The sequence below is a fragment of the Ailuropoda melanoleuca genome, chromosome 20, assembly GCF_002007445.2.
Source record: "Ailuropoda melanoleuca isolate Jingjing chromosome 20, ASM200744v2, whole genome shotgun sequence".
NCBI classification, from domain to species: domain Eukaryota; kingdom Metazoa; phylum Chordata; class Mammalia; order Carnivora; family Ursidae; genus Ailuropoda; species Ailuropoda melanoleuca.
The window spans coordinates 30,799,572-30,813,480 of record NC_048237.1 but is presented as its reverse complement, the minus strand read 5'-3'; positions in this window follow the sequence as shown (position 1 = coordinate 30,813,480).

Genomic DNA, 13,909 nt, shown 5'->3' with positions numbered 1-13,909 from the left:
GTATCCAAGACTTGCTTGGCAGCGGCCTGTCACTTACATTGTGCAGATGGAGAAGCTGAGGCCCTAGAGTGTTAAGTACCGTGAACACAGTAGGGCCAGGCAGAGCGAGGAGCCACAGCGCCGCTGGCGTGAAACTACCCCAAGTCCCAAGGGAGGGACTTGCTTGTCATGCCCTTTCCTTGGGAAATGGGAAAGAATTCTGATGCCGTGCATGCCAACTTGGAGTAGGTCATGGTGGTGAGTGAGGTGACCTAGAAAAATGTACAGCCTGATGGATACTTTCTTGCCCACCGAAGAACTCGATGTGTAACACTCACAGCACCCTCTGCAAGGTACAGATTCTGTCTTCTCAGCTGAGAAGAAAGGATGAGAGACCATGTTTCTTGGAGCAGTTTATACCTCACAGTGCCTTTTTACATATCCCTCATCTGGGTAATGTTTCCTACATATTTGTGCCAGGCTGTGGAGTTCTTTTCCTCATCCAGACTTACCATAATTATTTTGCTAAAGTACCTGAACCCATTCATTTCTTCATTGACCCCAGACCGAGTCCCTGCTATGGGGCCGCAGGGCCAGGGACCTGGGAACGCAGCAATGAATGAGTCTCAGGTCTGCAATCAAGGGATTCAGAGGCCACCGATGGGGACCTGACATGGAAACAAGTAGGCAGATTTGTGAAGAAATGTGCTAGGAGCTGCGGAAGTAATCATCTCTGATGGGCAAGGAAAGGCTCCCCTCTTTCCTGGGTACCCTTGCTTATTTCTTTTTGAACTATCGCCCTGCCCTGCCCAGTCTGCCCAGTTCCCCTCTGGTGTTGGTACTTCCTCTCACATCTCCCTCGCTGCACTTCAGATCAGACCTCCAGCACCCCTGAAAGATATGATTCCACAGCAGGACAGCTCTGTGCATATAGGATGGGTTTCCCCGAGTCTTGCTCTTGAGCGGTTTTTCCATAGAGTAAATCAATGCTAATTCTTTAAAGCAAAGGAACGTTAAAGTAATTTTTTTTCCTGGAGCACATTTCAAAGATTACGATCTATGAAGAATACTAAATGAGAAAACATCCCTGGGCCTCGCTTGTTACGAATTTTTATTCATATGATTTATAGAGGTGATAGGCAAAGCAATGTCCTCCTCGTCTCTGGATTGAGGATATGCTGACAGCTCCATCCATCAACCAAGCTGTCAGAGCACAGCACTTCACAGAAGTTGTTAAACAGAGGTCCAGCTGGTTCACACTTCGGGGAGATGAGAAGGAAGAATGTTAAACTTAGTGCCCGTGGAAAAGTATTTCACTCACCCAGCAGGCAAAAGGACATAGCGGTAAAGTCTTTAGTCAGAGGTATAAGAATTTGAAGACAAATTTCAACCCTGTGTCCGTATTTCTTCCTTCTTGGTGATCCTGGAATCAATCCCTGCTTGAAACATATTGATAAGTAATCAGCCAGCGATGGCAATTGCACTGAAACTTGCATCCATCTTCATTAGTAAATGTAAAGACCATTGATGTCTATAAATACAGGGCAGAGCAAATAGAGACAATGTGACCCCAAGTCCACTGTGACACTGGTCCACTGAGGAGCAGCTGGACGCCTTTAATAACTAGAGGCACAAGGGAAGGACAGTGGCCATTTACACGATCACATTAGTAGTTCAGTTGGTGACCACTTGATGCTAGTTTGAAAAATTTTAAGCCCATGCAAAACTTCGAAAGGACATATTTTAGCTGCTAGGCTTAATATATTTTCTTTCTTCTCTTTCAACTCTTCTCTACAGTTTGGGTCCTTCTGAGTTTTAGATCGTTGAAGTTCCCAAGGATAGAGAGAGATTCCGCAAGGGCAGGAGAGAGACTTACAGAATGACCTCTTATGAAGTCTGGTTCAGGGAGACAGAGCACCTGAACGGCCTCCCATGTTCAGTCTCCAGTGGTCTTAGAGGTCCTTTCTGTGCTTGGGGCTGGAGAATAACTTCTAAAATGGGGCCAGGGCAAGAGTTATAGAAAAGGCCCCCAGCTGGGGAGTGGCACTGCAGTCCTTGGCAGTTTGAGCTTTGTGGGTGTGCTCCAACAATGGCCTCCGCTCACCGCTCTAACCAAAACGTTCTGAGTCCCCTGGATTGTCTTCTCAGCTCTCTGTGGTGGGGTAGGGTGAGGGTGGGGGGAGAGAGAGATTTTAAACAATCCCCTCCTGACTTCTAAAGAGGAAGGATCCTGGGACGCCTGGGTGGCTCAGTGGGCAAGCGTCTGCCTTCAGCTCAGGTCATGATCCTGGGGTCCTGGGATCGAGTCCCACATCAGGCTTCTTGCTCAGCAGGGAGTCTGCTTCTCCCTCTCCCTCTGCCTGCCGCTCCCCCTGCTTGTGCTCTCTCTCTGACAAATAAGTAAATACATAAAATCTTTTAAAAAAGTAAATAAGATGGAAGGATTCTAAAGAGGACCCCTCAGTTGCTGAGGGAAGATGGGGCTGTTGGACTGACTCAGGCAAGGGGATGCAAATTGGCAGGGAGGGCACCTGATTGTTCTATTCAACAGGAGGAAGAAAGAGACGGAAAACCTGGTGAGGGGCGGGTGAGGAGAGAAGGAGACAGCTATGGTGGAGATTTTGATGAGGTGTGTGGGCACTGTGTGAGGTCGTCTCCGTCTTCCTATGAAACAGCCTGCAAAAAGTCAGCCTTTGCAACTTGACGGAGTGTTGAAGGGAGGGGGAGACTGGAATACGGGGAGGGGTGCCATTTTCGAGGCAGCGTCTTGAGTGACCAAGGACTGCCTAAAGGGCTGAGCCAGAGCTGGACAATACCGCATAGAACAAAGGTGAGGGATAACACTGGACGTCGGTCTGTTACCGCCACAGCCGAGGGGATGGGGACACGCTCCAGATGAGTTATGGAGAGACGCCACAAAGAACCCGGAGAAATGACATCTCCAACCACCCCTGGTGCTCTGCCATGGATCCAAGAACAAAATGCCCTCTTAGGCTGAGTGTCACTCTGAGTGTGACTCAGCCAGATAGTCGTTTAGTGGTTCTCGAAATGTGGATCCTGGACCGTAAGCACTAGAATCACTGGTGAGCTCGATAGAAATCCCCATTCCCAGTTCCCAGCCAGATCTACTACCCGGATGCTGAGAAGACAGGCCTGTGGTTTGGTTACACGAGTCCTCCGGTGATCCTGGTCCACCTGACATTTGAGAAGAACTGGTTTATGCACCGATTCTTGGTGTGGGCGGCACTGAAGCCCCCAGGAGAGTTTGTCAAATAAAGAATCCCCGAATCCCTGGCATGGACACCAGGGATCTTGACTCAGTAGGCCTGGAGTAAGCCTGTCACCACCCTATGTTCGACAATCTCTGTAGATGGTTCGGGGGCCTCTCCAGATGGAGAACCACTAGAACACCAGGTTAAGAAGCAGCTGACTGAGATCCCACCTTACGCCCGTTAGAACGGCAAAAATGGACAAGGCAAGAAACAGCAATTGTTGGAGAGGATGTGGAGAAAGAGGGTCCCTCCTACATTGTTGGTGGGAATGCAAGTTGGTACAGCCGCTCTGGAAAACAGTGTGGACGTCCCTTAAAAAGTGAAAAATTGAGATACCCTATGATCCAGCCATTGCACTACTGGGTGTTTACCCCAAAGATACAGACATAGTGAAGAGAAGGGCCATATTGCACCCCAATGTTCATAGCAGCATTGTCCACAATAGCTAAATCATGGAAGGAGCTGAGATGCCCTTCAACAGATGACTGGATTAAGAAGCTGTGGTCCATATATACAATGGAATATTACTCAGCTATCAGAAAGAACGAATTCTCAACATTTGCTGCAACATGGACGGCACTGGAGGAGATAATGCTAAGTGAAATAAGTCAAGCAGAGAAAGACAATTATCATATAGTTTCTCTCATCTATGGAATATAAGAACTAGGAAGATTGGTAGGAGAAGAAAGGGATAAAGAAAGGGGGGTAATCAGAAGGGGGAATGAAGCATGAGAGACTATGGACTCTGAGAAACAAACTGAGGGCTTCAGAGGGGAGGGGGGTTGGGGAATGGGATAGACTGGTGATGGGTAGTAAGGAGGGCACGTATTGCATGGTGCACTGGGTGTTATACGCAACTAATGAATCATCGAACTTTACATAAAAACCAGGGATGTACTGCATGGTGACTAACATAATATAATTTAAAAATATTATTATAATAAAAAAAAAGAAGAAGAAGCTGAGTCCCATAGCCTGAAATTGTGAGCCAATATTGCCAGCAAATTCAACAACCTACTGGAACAACCAAGGCCTTCCAGGATAGGTGAGGAGCTTAATAATGCTCCTTGTTCATACAGGGTGCCCTGCCGCTGCCAGAAAGGAAGTTTTGGAGATCATACGCAGGGAAGAGTTCTTTACCCACAAGCCCAGAGCTCCACCCAAAAGAACTGGAGTAGCTGTGGAACGAATAGGAGGAACGCAGAGATTCATTCATGCTTTGCCGAGTGGCAGCTGTGGTCTAAGGGTCCAACCGAGGTAGGACAGGGCACTGAGCTCCAGGAAGGATCCGGCTTTCAGCTGCTCCATGAGCAGTCCTCAGAATCACCGCAGAACTTGGTGCAGATGCATACTCAGATTCCTGGGCCCCGCTCTGGTTTGCTGAATTAGTCTGTGGGACTGGGGACAGAGAATCTAAACTCTTTATGAATACTTCTGGTGTGTCTCATACACGTTCAAGTTTGAGAGCCACTGATCATCCAGTCTAGAAAAATGGGTATAGAAATAGGCCAATTAGCATCTTTTACATTTTAGTAAAAGGTAGGAAGAATCAGAGAAGTTCCAGGACCAAAAGCTCTGTGGCCTGGGTGGAGAAGCAAGGAGGATCTTTGTGTCACAGTCCCACCTCAGGAAAGTCGAAATGTCATTGGTCGTGGGTGAGATCACTTAGGAATTGTCCGTTTCCCTGTGCAGACCAAGCACTTAAGGTTTGAGATATGGACTACATGGTGTTCTAAGTATCTTAAACTTAATATATCTCTGTAGTAAGAATGCTTGCCAGGTATTTAAAATATTCCCAAGAGTGCTGGGAATGTAAGGAAATGCCTAGCTAGCAATGCACCATAAAATTTCCTGGGGAAATGGTTCTGATGTAGCTATAAATATGAGTTCCCATAATATTTAACTTCCTCATTTCTTGTTCTTTTTGTTAATCCCATTCTTCTTGTAGTGTCCAGTTGAAAAATGCCTTAAGTAATTAAAAAGAAGTGAAGGAGTGCACGTTTTGAAGACTGCAAAGGTGGGGTGTGGTTAGGGAAGCTGGAAAGCCCGCCTTCTGTTCTGCATGGGGGGTTTGTGGGGGTAAGGACGGAGCACTGGGGAAAGGAAAGTGAGCCCAGTCCCAGGGCCCTCGGAAGTGCCAAATGGAAGAAACTGTCTAAGCACCCATTGCTGCCCCTACTGAGTCCTTCCTAAAAATTGAGCTGGCAGATCCACCATTTAAATTTCTAACATGAGCTACGCTATTTAACCGTGGGTGTTGGAATACACATGCCTGTCAGTATCCAAGGTTTTAGAAGTAACTAGACACCTTACATATTTTTCCCCTAAATATCTGCATGTCTGCTTCTACAGTGTAGACTTGTAATGTCTTCTTAAAAATCTGCTCCCCCAAGTGCAGCTTCATTAGAAGTCAGCTGGCTTTCTGACTAGCATTTCAGACCCTTGATTATTACACCAAAATCCATTAAACACATAAAATCTCTTATTGGAGCCTCCAATTAAACCTCGAGTCTCATAAAAGAGAACGGAGTGATTATAGGAAAGTGATCTAATGTCGTGCGAAGTGTTGAGAATAATAATGCTGGGGATTTACGCGGGGCCTTTTGGCCAAGCAACTAGAAGAATTTTCTAACCTCTGTTTAGTGAAGTAGGTTTTTGAATCCTATTTTGTTCATTATTTGGCCTGGCACATGTCCAAGTTTTCCCCCCTTGTAAAATAGGGATAAGAATAACTGTCTAACCTAACGCCCAGAGATAATGGGCACAAATGTTTTGTACAATGTCAGGGAATAGTTGTTGCCATAGTCAAAACCAAGGAATGGCTGTTCCTTCATTTTAATCTTCGAGATTTTTTTGTGGTGTATTCAGGGGAACCACTCAGCCTAATAGTGTACTGGTCAGCATCAATGCCCAGTAGGGCAATGGTTCTCACACTTCACTGTGCCTAAGAACCACCTGGAGATCCTATTAAAATGCAGATTCGTGGGACCTGCCTCCAGAGAGTTTAATTCAGTGATTTTGGATTGGGCTGGAGAAATTAATTCATCCAGCAATTATGTGTGCTGGATGCTGTTAAAGACATGAGGGGAATGCAAGTGAACAAGCAGAGAAAAATCCACTCACAGTCTCTCTGCATTTGTGGCAGGACTCCGGGTGACCCGGAGACTGAGAGTCACACACTCTCCCAAAGGCCACACCTTGAGGACTGGAGTAACACCACAAGTCAACTGGGGACAAGTCTAGTTGCTGTCATACCAATGGCTATACTGATGGAAATTTCAACACATTTCAAAATCCCATTTTTTTTCTCCACTGGGACCTGCTCCTGGATCACAGTCTTCTGGAATATTTTTATTTAGGAACACTGGGTTCATTTTGGACCTTCTTAGCAAGTCTGCTTGCTCCAAGTTCATTGTTTTTTTCACTCTAGTATCGCACATCATTTACACTGATTTCTCAAGGGATCACCTTAATATCAAAGTCTTTAAGGAGAGTTGGGAAACCCGTCACTTGTTCCAGGGACTTTGGCCACAGGAACGATCAAGAATATGCTGGATTTGACCTCCAAGAATTGAAAGACAATTAACTTGTCTAGTTCTAACCTAACCTGAGAGTTTACTTTAAATGGAAATTAGTCTTGGACCGGATTTACTCTAAGTCATTTCATTTTCATGTCCCTTTCTATGTTATAACATTTTGAAATGGGAAAAATTAGCTTTTGTTAGTGACCTACACTTCCTGTGGAATGAAGGCAGTTGATTAATTTCTCGAAGTTCTTCGATGCATCTATCCTGAGGACGTATTGGAGTCTCAGCTGACCCAGACCAACAGAGCAAATGACGTACAGATGCTAAATGGCATTGCATTGAAAAAAAAAGGCTCTTTTTATTTGCGATATCCACCTTTTAAAAGATGTGTTAATAAACAGAGCTGAATTATAAAAAATTCATTTCACTCCAGGAAACCTCGAATGCCCAAAGCTGGCAGCAAATCATTCGGTGAGTAAACTAAAGGTAGGAAAAAAGCAACAAGGGCAAATAAGACTTTAAGTTAGTGAAGAAAATGAAGAACTAAGAAAATACCTAATAGATTTCAGGTTCATTGAAAAACGTACCCAGGGAGATTTCTTAAGTAATATTTCATTTAGTCCATATTTTATTTGTTATTTATGTCCTGCTTCCTTCCTCAAAGGATTTGAGGCTGCACATTTATTCCAGGTACCTAGTGTGAGATAACATTTTAAAGGAAAAGATCATCTCTCTATCTTCATCTCCTCCTTCCTCTCAAGTTCTCCAACCACTTAGGAATTTCAAACAGGATAAGGAAAGCACATTACTTATCCTATAATAAGTTTTCCAGCATCCAGTGTAATCTCTGCCATTTTAATAGCTATTTTTATCAATCTTAGAGATCCAGCCATCTCCAAAAAACTGTGAGTCTCTATGTATGTATTATGTTTGCCGTTGATGGCACAAGTAAACATCTTGCTTCATTTGCATTTTTTAGAAGTAAGTGAGACTTTTTTTTAGTAAGTCTGCAATTTTGGGAAACAATGTTTCTTTTCCTAGTCCTTCAGGGTCTTGTCCCCATGTGTACAAATTTTCCATGCAACTTTTTTACTCAATGTTATATTGTGAACATTTTCCACACTGTTATATATTTTAACTTTGAAAGTTTACAAGTTACTATATATATATATATATTTTTTTTTTTTTTTGAGAAAGAGAGAGTGCACATGAACCAGCAGGGGAAGGAAGCAGAGGGGGAGAGAGAGAGAGAAACTTAAGCAGGCTCCACACGCAGCACAGAGCCCAACACAGGGCTTGATCTCACAATCCTGAGATCATGACCTGAGCCACAATCAAGAGTTGGACACTTAACTGACTGAGCCACGCAGGCGCCCTATAAGTTACCATTTTTAATGGTTACATAATTGTCCACAGAATTGATGTGCCATTATAACACAGGAAAAGGAAGGGAGGTATTGAGCAGATGGTCACAGTGCAGCTCACAGAAGGGGTCCCACCACTGTTATAGTGCTGGAACGCTTAATATTCCAGGGAGAGAAGTCTGGTACCAAGGAGCATAGTACTCTGAGGGCTTATCTATCAGATATGCACAAGACGCAAGCTATCGTGGTCTCGATTTTATTTTGAAACCCCTCTTTATTCATTTCCTGTTTCAATATCCTTCAAGGGACAACAAGTTCTGCAAAAAGCATAGAGAACAGCTGAAATGAAACTCCGCACCCCCGCCTTCTTGCCAGTGGCTGCGAGTGGAGGGCTGGGTGCCCTCCGATACCAACACACAGACACCTGCACATGCACCCCACTTCAGTAGGGTCACAGCAGAGAGGGAATACAGTCTATGAGGGAGCAGAGTAGCGGCTCTGAGCAAGTTCTGTGCAACCAGATGTTGCCTCCGGTTCTTGCACCTTAACTGTTCTCATCTGCAAAAAATGAGGATCTAATCTCTGTCCTTATTCTACAAGCTTGTCGTAGGGATTATATAAAGAACAGGACGTGGCACACATTAAACCCATATAGGACTTATTATTATCATTTATTTTTCACTCACTTTTTTTTCTTGGAGGGAGGAGAGAGAAAGGGAGAGGTGGGGAGAAGACAGAGGGAGAGGGAGAGAGGGACTCTTCAGCAGGCTCCATGCCCGGTGCGGAGCCCCACACGGGGCTCCATCTCAGGACCCTGAGGTCATGACCTGAGCCGAAATCAAGAGTCGGGTGCTTAACTGACGGAGCCACCCAGGCACCCCATCTTTTTCTACTCACTTTTGAAGGAAGGCAGAGAGCACAGCACAAGTCAAGGACCCTAAGTCAGCACTCACCATCCATAATAGTAAAAGGCAAACTGTCCGAGGCAGTCCTGGTCCCCTTTCCTTGTATTCACTTGTTTTAAAAGATTTTGAACCCGGGGACAATACTCGGGACTTCGTGTGTGCACTTTAAGCCTAGAACTAAAGAACAGCTCCTGGATGTTTAAGCCCTGGTTTCAACTTCATGCACAGAGCCTGTCTCAGTGATGCTGGCATTTCGTTAGTACAAGACTGTCTCATCACTGTGACTGTTCATCACCTACCACGTGCCAGGACTCTGTGAGGCGCTTCATAGAACCATAGCTAGTCTCCCCAACGACCTTACAGGATAGGAGGTGGTGGTGGTGTTACTCCCATTTTACAGTTGTTGGAACTTGCGGCTAGAAAGATGAAGCAATTTGCCTAAAGCCAAGTGGACTCAGAATTTGGAATTTACATGCAGGTCCATATAACTCCCAAGCCTATTCTTTTTCTTTTTTTCTTTTTAATTTTTAGAAAAGGGTTTTTTTTTATTTATTAGAGAGAGCAAGTACAATCACTAGTGCAGGGAGAGGCAGAGGAAGAAGCAGACTCCCCCTCGAGCAGGGAGCCTGATGCAGGGCTTGATCCCAGGACCCCGAGATCATGACCTGAGCCACCCAGGTGCCCCAACACAAGTATTTTTGAATTTGGGTTATTCTTTATCCTTTATTTAGAGACAGAAGGGAAAGGATGGAGGATAATGACATTGGGAAACATAAAATTTGAGTGAAATCTCTATTGATCATCTTTTAAGCATAAAGGTGAATTTCTTTTTTTTTTAATTTTTAAAATTATGTTATGTTAGTCACCGTACAGTCTATTCTTTTTCCGCCTCACCCACTCCTGCACAGTGTGATATTTGTGCAAAGATGACTTGAGTCTTGGGGGCTTGCATGGCTGATGAAGGAACCTGGCTAATGCCCACAGCTGCTTTGCTAAACTATTCAGTGCTTCCCACACAGCCCGGGCTCGATGCCAGTCCTACAAACCCCCATGCCACCCCCGCATTTCAGACTCAGCATCTCTGCTCCTGACCTGCCTGCGAAGGATCCTCCACCCTGACACAGAGGCCATCAGGAAAAGCCCACTCCTGCTGTTCTCGTATCTGGGGACCTCCTGTCTCACCTTATCTCCATGGCCCACTCTTTACCCTCTTCTTGTTAAAGAGCGGGTTTGGGGGGATACAAAGGAACATCATGGTGACTCACCTCTCATTTTCCCTTAACCCCCAGCAGACACTGGGCGCAGGAGTCCCTGCTTACACCCTTGGATGGGAGGGTGCACACACCAGCCTCGAGACGGATGTTGAGAGAAGGTAAAACGAAAGATTTGCAGGTGACTCATATTGGGCTGCTTTTGTGGGATTTCAGGCAGAAGAGGCTCTCATTCAAGGCCAATCTGAGACCACAGGTCAGTGTGAACTGCTGTTATGGGCTGAATTGCGTCCCCTCCAAATTCATACGTTGAAACTCCAACTCCCAGCAAGCCAGAATGCGGCCTTATTTGGGAACAGGGTCATGGCAGATAGAACTAGCTAAGACAAGGTCATACTGGAGGAGGGTGGGCCCCTAATTCAATGACTGTTGTCCTTATAAAAAGGGGAGATTTGGACACAGGCATGCATGCCCCCAGAGAGAAGGCCATGTGATGTTGAAGGCAGAGATCGCTCTAATGGGTCACCTTCTGCAAATCAAGGCCCACCACAGATTGCCAGCAAGCCATCAGGAGCTGGAAGAGAGGACTCGAACAGATTCTTCGTCACAGCCCTCGGAGAAACCGATGCCACTGGTCCCTTGATGTGGACTTCAACAGCTCGCCCTCACACAGCCCCTGATGTCTGGGCCCTCTCTGGTGCCTGCCTGGGGAAACGGAGGAAGTTCGATTTTAAGCCTCGTGTTACCTCGACCATAGGGACACATGATGACTTTCATGGGCCTGAGGCAATTTGATCTTTGTGGGCGCCTTTATTGAAAAAATAAACGTTAAAAATATTTGACAACCTCATTGGTGTCAAGACAAGGATAATCCATGCTGCATCCGTCATGATATATTCATTACTATTACATTTATTTTTTTTCTTCGTATTTTAAAAGAAATCAAAATGAAGACATGTCTATGGGCCCCCGAAAGTGTCGCGGGCCCCAGGCACCGTGCCTAATGATAAGTCAGCCCTGCCCCAGGAAAAAACCAGTGAGCCATCAGGGAGTCAAAAAACCCCCTCCCCCCGCTGTGTGCTCTCTGCCACAAGAAACAGCCTTCGAAAGATCTACGAGCAAGTGTGTTGTATATACACTAAGCTCTCTCTCTGTCCTCAGAAAGTGATGCCATCTTCACACGGGTCGCATTTCTTGAGTCAAAAAGTCCCTAGTTTGCCTTACACGTTCCCTTTACCTCAGGGTGAACCACAAAATAAATACTCCAGGTGTAGACAGAGAGCCATGCCACATATTAGCTGCCACCACCTGCAAGTGTGGGACCATAAATCCTCCCCCCTCCCACGGAGGCAGCCGAGGGACGCCGTCAGGACCATACATAAAACATGGCCCTCTGCACTGTACTCTCGGGCTTCTGATTTACTGTATATACGGTCTCCGAGTTAAATACCCACAGAAGCACCCGAAAATATATTCTCNTCCAGGTGTAGACAGAGAGCCATGCCACATATTAGCTGCCACCACCTGCAAGTGTGGGACCATAAATCCTCCCCCCTCCCACGGAGGCAGCCGAGGGACGCCGTCAGGACCATACATAAAACATGGCCCTCTGCACTGTACTCTCGGGCTTCTGATTTACTGTATATACGGTCTCCGAGTTAAATACCCACAGAAGCACCCGAAAATATATTCTCTCGCAGCCCCTGTGTGAAAACCGCATTGCCCAAATAATGTCTGCTCATTCATCATTTACTTCCCGGTACCTGAGTGTCATTCTCAGAAATACATCCCTACAGCAGTGCCCCACGAAGCTCGTGAGCGCAGAGAAGGAGAAGCAGAGCGTCCAGATTGAAGGCCCAGGCATTTTCAAAGTGCGCATGTTTCAAAAATGAGCCGAAGCAATTCCAACAGTCGGTATCTGATTCCCCCCCGAGCAGGGATTTTACTGGCTTCCCTTAACGTCATATTCGAATCTATCTTCCTTTTATGCACCCCTCCTAGCAATCGGAGCCGTGGTAACAAATTGAATAAATAAACACACGCTAAACGGTTCTCCCTAGAAACTGTTACGAAGTGCCTGCGTTTATGCAGAATTCCAGTTACTTTCTGTGGAGGACCCAGGAGCACCGATTTCTAGTCCCTGACGAGCCACTGGAGCTCGAGTCTCAGGAGACCGAGAGCAATCCCCAGTTACACGTGATCAGTTTGAGAGTCGGAATGGCGCCTGCTCGGTGTTTGTTGGCTGGTCTGGGTTTGAATGTCAGCTTCACGACTAGCGAGATGCCATCTTGCAGGATCCGTGTGCTCAGCTACGGAGGAGTGAAGATGATGCCCACTGGGCAATGTTGATTGGGAAGTCAGTCTAGATGCCCTCCTTTCTAAAAGGACCGTGATTTTGTTTAGGGAACTACTCACCCGGGACCAGTTTCGTGGATGTGGGACCTGTTCAGGTGCACAGGGTCTCATGCTCAGAAGCGCTCTGTTCAGTGTTCTGCTATCACCATCTTGAAATTGTTAATGTTTTTATTTTTGAACTTGTGATTTGTAAGTAAATCTGAGGCAGTGGAGTGTGCATGTGAGCAGAGGAAATATGACACGCTATGCCACCTCCCTCAAATTTCTGTGGTAATTCCACAGAATGATTCTATGGGTTAATTCTACCCTGGTGCTGGTGATTGGTTGGTTTCAGACCAGGCATGCCACTCAAATCAGACCCATGTGAAGCTTTCTGGAGGCTTCTGGGATAGTGCAGACTCCTGCTTCCAGAATTGATTCTATTTCTATCTTTCTGTGACAGTAAGCATGAAGCCAACATATAGAACAGGACAAAGTCAACAGAATCCCAGAAAAGCAGAGCCAGAGCTTCTGGACTAAGCAACCCAAATATTGGCCCCCACGGTGGACTTGCAAGAATATAACCAACCATTTCACTGTGGCTAAATGCCATTGAAGACGGACTTTCTGTAGCTTGAGGCTGAAAGCATACCAGCGTATATCCGCTGACTGAGTAGACAGATGCATATAGCATTGACAAATCAGAAGTCATGTCTGGCATTGGCCAAGAAGAACTTCAAGGATCTCAAGGAAGGGGCATCTGACAGGTGAAGAGCAAGGAAAGGCAGTCCCGGAAGGAAGGGGTGCCATGGTGTGTGCAAGACCTGACAGAGACACACACAAGGGGGCAGGGAGGACCAGAGTCTGGAGATGCAATGGCTCACGCAGGGACAATGGGTACCGTGGTGTGGCTGCCCTAGATTTGACAGGGTCTGGGGTGTTCTCGAGGTGGTGTGGTCAGTTGCAGGTGGACCATCTGCTGGGGCGTGGCTTAGAAATGCCTGGGGTGGTGAAGAGACCTGTGGCCATGCTGTTGCGGTAAGATCTTATGAGCTACTTTCTTATCATCTTATGCATGAAAAGGGACTTTATCGGAGTACCAATAGGTCCATTTTAGAGTCCAATTATCTGGGTTTGAAACTTCACTAATGGTATATCGTGGGCAAGTGACTTTTTCATTCTGTGCCAAATAAATATAGAATGAAGCTATTAGCAGTATGTACCTCGCCCTTTGCTCCGAGAATTAGGAGGTGGCTTAGTGTTTGACACTTGGCAAGAGTTCCATGGATGTTGGTGATTATTGTGAATAGACCTTTA